The sequence below is a fragment of the Cryptomeria japonica genome, unplaced genomic scaffold (assembly GCF_030272615.1).
Source record: "Cryptomeria japonica unplaced genomic scaffold, Sugi_1.0 HiC_scaffold_1813, whole genome shotgun sequence".
Classification (NCBI taxonomy): domain Eukaryota; kingdom Viridiplantae; phylum Streptophyta; class Pinopsida; order Cupressales; family Cupressaceae; genus Cryptomeria; species Cryptomeria japonica.
The window spans coordinates 2127-10000 of record NW_026730095.1 but is presented as its reverse complement, the minus strand read 5'-3'; the positions used below and the strand labels follow the sequence as shown (position 1 = coordinate 10000).

The 7874-nt window shown below is 62.8% G+C and overlaps 1 non-coding gene across 1 annotated transcript; it reads right to left on the bottom strand.

The window, feature by feature from the left end:
• Positions 1 to 2966: 2966 nt before the first annotated feature.
• Positions 2967 to 3085, bottom strand: LOC131873466 (5S ribosomal RNA). Its single transcript, XR_009371406.1, has one exon. It is a non-coding gene; the product is annotated as a 5S ribosomal RNA (ribosomal RNA).
• Positions 3086 to 7874: the final 4789 nt, after the last annotated feature.

The following is a 7874-nucleotide window of genomic DNA, read 5'->3' as shown; positions in this document are numbered from 1 at the left end:
CTTCGTCGGGGTGGGCACCTTGGCTGGGTTTGCCCCGGCTGCGCTCCGAAGCGGGGTTATTGGAGCGCCGCCTCTTTTTTTGTCGGAGCGTTTGGTGGGGTTTCTCGCATTGGCTCTTCCGAGGCCCGGTTGCCACCCTGGCGCGCACGAAGTCGGAAGTAGGGTTAATTGCCCGGGTGCGCACCTTTGCCAGGGTGGGCACCTTACCTGGGCTGCGCACCAGGGCGGGCTCAAGATGGCACGCGCGTTCCGTTTTTTTCACTATCTTTCAAAACGGAAATTTTAAAATCTCCTTTTTTTTTTGCCTTTTCTGGAAATTAGTGAAGGCAGCGCATCAAAGGTGCGCACCTCGCTGCCCACCTTGGTGTGCTCTGAGGTGCGCACCCGGGAGCGCTACGAAGTGTGCTCCAAGGTGCGGCGTGCACGTTGTCGGAGCCCGGTTTGCCCCGGGTGCGCACCTCGCCTGCACCTTGGCCGGGGTGGGCACCTTGGCTGGGTTTGCCCAGGGTGCGCTCCGAAGCGGGGTTACTGGAGCGCCCCCTCTTTTTTTGTCAGAGCGTTTGGTGGGGTTTCTCGCATTGGCTCTTCCCAGGCCCGGTTGTTGGGTGCGCTCCCACCCTGGCGCGCGCGAAGTTGGAAGTTGGGTTAATTGCCCGGGCGCGCACCTTCGCCAGGGTGGGCACCTTGGTGCGCACACCTTGGCTGGGCTGCGCACCAGGGCGGGCTCAAGATGGCACCAGCATTCCCTTTTTCTCACTATCTTTCAAAACGGAAATTTTAAAATCTCGTTTTTTTTTTGCCTTTTATGGAAATTAGTGAAGGCATCGCATCAAAGGTGCGCACCTCGCTGCCCACCTTGGTGTGCTCCGAGGTGCCCACCACGGTGCGCAACGCCGGTGCGAACCCGGGAGCGCCCCGATGTGTGCTCCAAGGTGCGGCGTGCACGAAGTCGGACCCCGGTTTGCCCCGGGTGCGCACCTCGCGTGCACCTTGGTGCGCACACCTTGGCTGGGTTGCGCGGCCTGGTGGGCACCATGGTGCGCACCAAGGAGCGCTCCGAAGTGTGCTCCAAGGTGCGGCGTGCACGAAGTCGGAGCCCGGTTTGCCCCGGGTACGCACCTTCGCCGGGGTGGGCACCTCGGCTGGGTTGCGCGCCCTGGTGCGCACCAAGGAGCGCTCCGAAGTGTGCTCCAAGGTGCGGCGTGCACGAAGTCGGAGCCCGGTTTGCCCCGGGTGCGCACCTCGCGTGCACCTTCGGCGGGGTTGCGCGCCCTGGTGGGCACCATGGTGCGCACCAAGGAGCGCTCCGAAGTGTGCTCCAAGGTGCGGCGTGCACGAAGTCGGAGCCCGGTTTGCCCCGGGTGCGCACCTCGCGTGCACCTTCGGCGGGGTTGCGCGCCCTGGTGGGCACCATGGTGCGCACCAAGGAGCGCTCCGAAGTGTGCTCCAAGGTGCGGCGTGCACGAAGTCGGAGCCCGGTTTGCCCCGGGTGCGCACCTCGCGTGCACCTTCGCCGCGGTGGGCACCATGGCGTGCACGAAGTCGGAGCCCGGTTTGCCCCGGGTGCGCACCTCGCGTGCACCTTCGCCGGGGTGGGCACCTCGGCTGGGTTGCGCGCCCTGGTGCGCACCAAGGAGCGCTCCGAAGTGTGCTCCAAGGTGCGGCGTGCACGAAGTCGGAGCCCGGTTTGCCCCGGGTGCGCACCTCGCGTGCACCTTCGCCAGGGTGGGCACCTCGGTGCGCACACCTTCTCAATGTTTTCTTGCCTTTTCTGGAAATTGGTGAAGGCAGCGCATCAAAGGTGCGCACCTCGGTGTGCTCCGAGGTGCGAACCCGAGAGCGCTCCGAGGTGCCCACGAAGTCGAAAGTCGGGTTAATTGCATTGTTTTCCCCGGGTGCGCTCCGAGGTGCGCAACATCGGCGCGCACCAAGGAGGGCTCCGAAGTGTGCTCCAAGGTGCGCACGATGGCGTGCACCTCTGGTGCGCACGATTCGGAGCTCGGTTTGACCGGGGTGCGCACACCTTGGCTGGGTTGCGCACCTTTTGTGCGCTCCAAGGTGCGCACGAAGTCGGAGCTCGGTTTGCCCCGGGTGCGCACCTTCGCCAGGGTGCGCACCTTGATGCGCACGCCTTGGCTGGGTTGCGCACCTTGGTGGGCGCCATGGTGCGCACCTTTCGTGCGCTCCAAGGTGCGCACGAAGTCGGAGCTCGGTTTGCCCCGGGTGCGCACCTTGGTGGGCGCCATGGTGCACTCCGAGGTGCCCAAGATTGGTGCGCACCAAGGAGCGCTCCGAAGTGCGCTCCAAGGTGCGCGCGAAGTCGAAAGTTGGGTTAATTGTCCGGTTTGCCTCGGGTGCGCACCTTGCGTGCACCTTCGCCAGGGTGGGCGCCTTGGTGCGCACACCTTGGCTGGGCTGCGCACACCTTGGCACCCGCGTTTCCTTCATTTTAAATTTTTTTTTTTTACAATCTCTCAAGTGGGAAATTCTATAATCTCAACTTTTTTTGCCTTTTCAGGAAACTTTTGAATGGAGCGCATCATTGGTGCGCTCCGAAGTGTGCTCCAAAGCTCTCTCCAGCTGCGTGCACCTGCCCCGGCCGCGCACCCGGCCCCGCCCAGCTTCGCTCACCTGTCCCGGGCGTCTGGTGCGGAACCTTAGAGTAAGAAACATCACCGTGCACCTTGGCCAACGTGCGCGACTCGACCGAGCGCGCACTGGCCGAGGTGCACACCGATTTCACCTGGGTGCGCGCGCAGCACCTCGGGCGCACCGGGGTGCGCGCACAACGCCCGGGTTGCACCGTGGCCTGTGTGCTCGGGGCGCCTCGGGTGCGCGCTCGGTGTCGCCCCCGCGCGCGCGGTAGTGCGGGCAGCGCACCCCGGCCCGGCCCGGCCCCGACGAGAACGCAAACGGGCAAAAGGTTTATTCAAATAGCATTGCGATGCCCGGCGAAAAACTAAAAAAGGGTGCAACACCGGGACTTCCCGGGAGGTCACCCATCCCAGTACTACTCCGGCCCAAGCGCGCTTAACTGCGGAGTTCTGATGGGATCCGGTGCACTAACGCTGGTATGATCGCACCCGTTATGAGCTTGTCGCAGTGTGTACTTAGCAAACCGCGACCCACGTGCGAATCCACCCCGGCCACCCACCCCCGTCGAGGTGCACACCCTCCCTCGCGAAGTGCGCCCCGTTCGCCAAGTGTGAGCCCTGCCCGGGTGCGCGCACCTTGCTAGGGCGTCGGGTGTGCACCCGGCCCGGCCTACGTGCGTGCACCTGTAGGGGGCGTCGTGTGCGTGCAGTGTCCCGTCTGCAACGCGGTGCCCACACACCACCTCGGGCGCAACGACCTGCGCTCACATGTGGGCCGAGTGCACCTTGGTGCATGTTCGGGGCGCCTCGGGTGCACGCTCGATCTTGCCCCGGTGCACCAAGGCGCTCGGTTTGCCCCGGGTGCGCACTTGGTGCAAGGTGGGCACCCAAAATAGGGATCAAGCACCAAAACACAAGTTTCGGGATGCAAAATGGGACCCAAGGACCACAAATGCGTTCCAAGACCCATGATGGGTCCACGAGAACAAAAATGTGTTCCGAGACTTAATAAACAAATATTGGGTTTTAGGAGAAGAAACATGCTCTGATGCCCAAAACGAGAATCGACCCCGAAAAGGCCACAGGCCAAAAGTGGGATGCGAGACAAAAAAAAATGGGACCCGAGGACCAAAATTGGGTTCCCAGGTCGAAGACAGGGCAACCGGACAAGAAACGACCTCTAAGGCTCGAAATGAGTCCCGACGACTAAAACTTGACAAGAAGCACCCATCAGGCACCCAACTCGACACCCATGGGATGCCGACCCACCCGGGCTTCCACCTAGCACACCTTGGCACCCACCCACCCTCGCACCCAACCTCGCACCCAACTTAGCACCTTTGAACCCACATTGGCACTCACCCTGACCCTGGCACCTTGGAACCCACATTGGCACTCACCTTGACCCTGGCACCCACCTTTGCACTCACCTTGGGACCCACCCTGGCTCCCACCTCGGCACCCACCCAGACACCCACCTTGGTTCCTTGGCACCCACCTTGGATCCTTGGCACCCACCCCGACACCCACCTTGGCACGCAACTTGGCTACTTGCCACCCACCTTGGCTCCTTGACGCCCACCCCGACAACCACCCCGTGACCTACCCTGGCTAGGGTTGGTGCACACCCACCCTGGTGCCCACCTTGGCACCCACCCTATGACCCACCTTGGCACGCACCTTAGTACCCACCCCGTTACCCACCCTAGGACCCACCCCGTGACCCACCTTGGCCAGGGTGGGTGCCTTGGTGCGCACAACTTGCCTGGGCTGCACACCAGGGCGGGCTCAAGATGGCACCCGCGTTCCGTTTTTTTCACTATCTTTCAAAACGGAAATTTTAAAATCTCATTTTTTTCTTTTTTTTGCCTTTTCTGGAAATTAGTGAAGGCAGCGCATCAAAGGTGCGCAATGCTGGTGCGAACCCGGGAGCGCTCCGATGTGTGCTCCAAGGTGCGGCGTGCACGAAGTCCGAGCCCGGTTTGCCCCGGGTGCGCACCTCGCGTGCACCTTCGCCGGGGTGAGCACCTTGGCTGGGTTGCGCGCCCTGGTGCGTACCAAGGAGCGCTCTGAAGTGTGCTCCAAGGTGCGGCGTGCACGAAGTCGGAGCCCGGTTTGCCCCGGGTGTGCACCTCGGGTGCGCACCTCGCGTGCACCTTCGCTGCGGTGGGCACCTTGGCTGGGTTGCGCGCCTTGGTGGGCACCATGCAGTGCACGAAGTCGGAGCCCGGTTTGCCCCGGGCGCGCACCTCCGCCAGGGTGGGCACCTTGGTGCGCACAACTTGCCTGGGCTGCGCATCAGGAAGGGCTCAAGATGGCACCCGCGTTCCGTTTTTTTCACTATCTTTCAGAACGGAAATTTTAAAATATCGTTTTTTTTTGCCTTTTCTGGAAATTAGTGAAGGCAGCGCATCAAAGGTGCGCAACGCTGGTGCGAACCTGGGAGCGCTCCGATGTGTGCTCCAAGGTGCGGCGTGCACGAAGTCGGAGCCCGGTTTGCCTCGGGTGCGCCCTGGTGGGCACCATGGTGCGCACCAAGGAGCGCTCCGAAGTGTGCTCCAAGGTGCGGCCTGCACGAAGTCGGAGCCCGGTTTGCCCCGGGTGTGCACCTCGGGTGGGCACCTTGGTGCGCATGCCTTGCCTGGGCTGCGCACCAGGGCGGGCTCAAGATGGCACCCGCGTTCCTTTTTTTTCACTATCTTTCAAAACGGAAATTTTAAAATCTCATTTTTTTTTGCCTTTTTCTGGAAATTAGTGAAGGCAGCGCATCAAAGGTGCGCACCTCGCTGCCCACCACGGTGCGCAACGCCGGTGGGCACCCGGGAGTGCTTCGAAGTGTGCTCCAAGGTGCTGCGTGCACGTTGTCGGAGCCCGGTTTGCCCCGGGTGCGCACCTCGCGTGCACCTTCGTCGGGGTGGGCACCTTGGCTTGGTTTGCCCCGGCTGCGCTCCGAAGCGGGGTTATTGGAGCGCCGCCTCTTTTTTTGTCGGAGCGTTTGGTGGGGTTTCTCGCATTGGCTCTTCCGAGGCCCGGTTGCCACCCTGGCGCGCACGAAGTCGGAAGTAGGGTTAATTGCCCGGGTGCGCACCTTTGCCAGGGTGGCACCTTACCTGGGCTGCGCACCAGGGCGGGCTCAAGATGGCACGCGCGTTCCGTTTTTTTCACTATCTTTCAAAACGGAAATTTTAAAATCTCCTTTTTTTTTTGCCTTTTCTGGAAATTAGTGAAGGCAGCGCATCAAAGGTGCGCACCTCGCTGCCCACCTTGGTGTGCTCTGAGGTGCGCACCCGGGAGCGCTACGAAGTGTGCTCCAAGGTGCGGCGTGCACGTTGTCGGAGCCCGGTTTGCCCCGGGTGCGCACCTCGCCTGCACCTTGGCCGGGGTGGGCACCTTGGCTGGGTTTGCCCAGGGTGCGCTCCGAAGCGGGGTTACTGGAGCGCCCCCTCTTTTTTTGTCAGAGAGTTTGGTGGGGTTTCTCGCATTGGCTCTTCCCAGGCCCGGTTGTTGGGTGCGCTCCCACCCTGGCGCGCGCGAAGTTGGAAGTTGGGTTAATTGCCCGGGCGCGCACCTTCGCCAGGGTGGGCACCTTGGTGCGCAAACCTTGGCTGGGCTGCGCACCAGGGCGGGCTCAAGATGGCACCAGCATTCCCTTTTTCTCACTATCTTTCAAAACGGAAATTTTAAAATCTCGTTTTTTTTTTGCCTTTTATGGAAATTAGTGAAGGCATCGCATCAAAGGTGCGCACCTCGCTGCCCACCTTGGTGTGCTCCGAGGTGCCCACCACGGTGCGCAACGCCGGTGCGAACCCGGGAGCGCCCCGATGTGTGCTCCAAGGTGCGGCGTGCACGAAGTCGGACCCCGGTTTGCCCCGGGTGCGCACCTCGCGTGCACCTTGGTGCGCACACCTTGGCTGGGTTGCGCGGCCTGGTGGGCACCATGGTGCGCACCAAGGAGCGCTCCGAAGTGTGCTCCAAGGTGCGGCGTGCACGAAGTCGGAGCCCGGTTTGCCCCGGGTGCGCACCTTCGCCGCGGTGGGCACCATGGCGTGCACGAAGTCGGAGCCCGGTTTGCCCCGGGTGCGCACCTCGCGTGCACCTTCGCCGGGGTGGGCACCTCGGCTGGGTTGCGCGCCCTGGTGCGCACCAAGGAGCGCTCTGAAGTGTGCTCCAAGGTGCGGCGTGCACGAAGTCGGAGCCCGGTTTGCCCCGGGTGTGCACCTCGGGTGCGCACCTCGCGTGCACCTTCGCTGCGGTGGGCACCTTGGCTGGGTTGCGCGCCTTGGTGGGCACCATGCAGTGCACGAAGTCGGAGCCCGGATTGCCCCGGGCGCGCACCTCCGCCAGGGTGGGCACCTTGGTGCGCACAACTTGCCTGGGCTGCGCACCAGGAAGGGCTCAAGATGGCACCCGCGTTCCGTTTTTTTCACTATCTTTCAGAACGGAAATTTTAAAATCTCGTTTTTTTTTGCCTTTTCTTGAAATTAGTGAAGGCAGCGCATCAAAGGTGCGCAACGCTGGTGCGAACCTGGGAGCGCTCCGATGTGTGCTCCAAGGTGCGGCGTGCACGAAGTCGGACCCCGGTTTGCCCCGGGTGCGCACCTCGCGTGCACCTTGGTGCGCACACCTTGGCTGGGTTGCGCGCCCTGGTGGGCACCATGGTGCGCACCAAGGAGCGCTCCGAAGTGTGCTCCAAGGTGCGGCGTGCACGAAGTCGGAGCCCGGTTTGCCCCGGGTGCGCACCTCGCGTGCACCTTCGCCGCGGTGGGCACCATGGCGTGCACGAAGTCGGAGCCCGGTTTGCCCCGGGTGCGCACCTCGCGTGCACCTTCGCCGGGGTGGGCACCTTGGTGTGCAGACCTTGGCTGGGTTGCGCGCCCTGGTGGGCACCATGGTGCGCACCAAGGAGCGCTCCGAAGTGTGCTCCAAGGTGCGGCCTGCACGAAGTCGGAGCCCGGTTTGCCCCGGGTGTGCACCTCGGGTGGGCACCTTGGTGCGCATGCCTTGCCTGGGCTGCGCACCAGGGCGGGCTCAAGATGGCACCCGCGTTCCTTTTTTTTCACTATCTTTCAAAACGGAAATTTTAAAATCTCATTTTTTTTTGCCTTTTTCTGGAAATTAGTGAAGGCAGCGCATCAAAGGTGCGCACCTCGCTGCCCACCACGGTGCGCAACGCCGGTGGGCACCCGGGAGTGCTTCGAAGTGTGCTCCAAGGTGCTGCGTGCACGTTGTCGGAGCCCGGTTTGCCCCGGGTGCGCACCTCGCGTGCACCTTCGTCGGGGT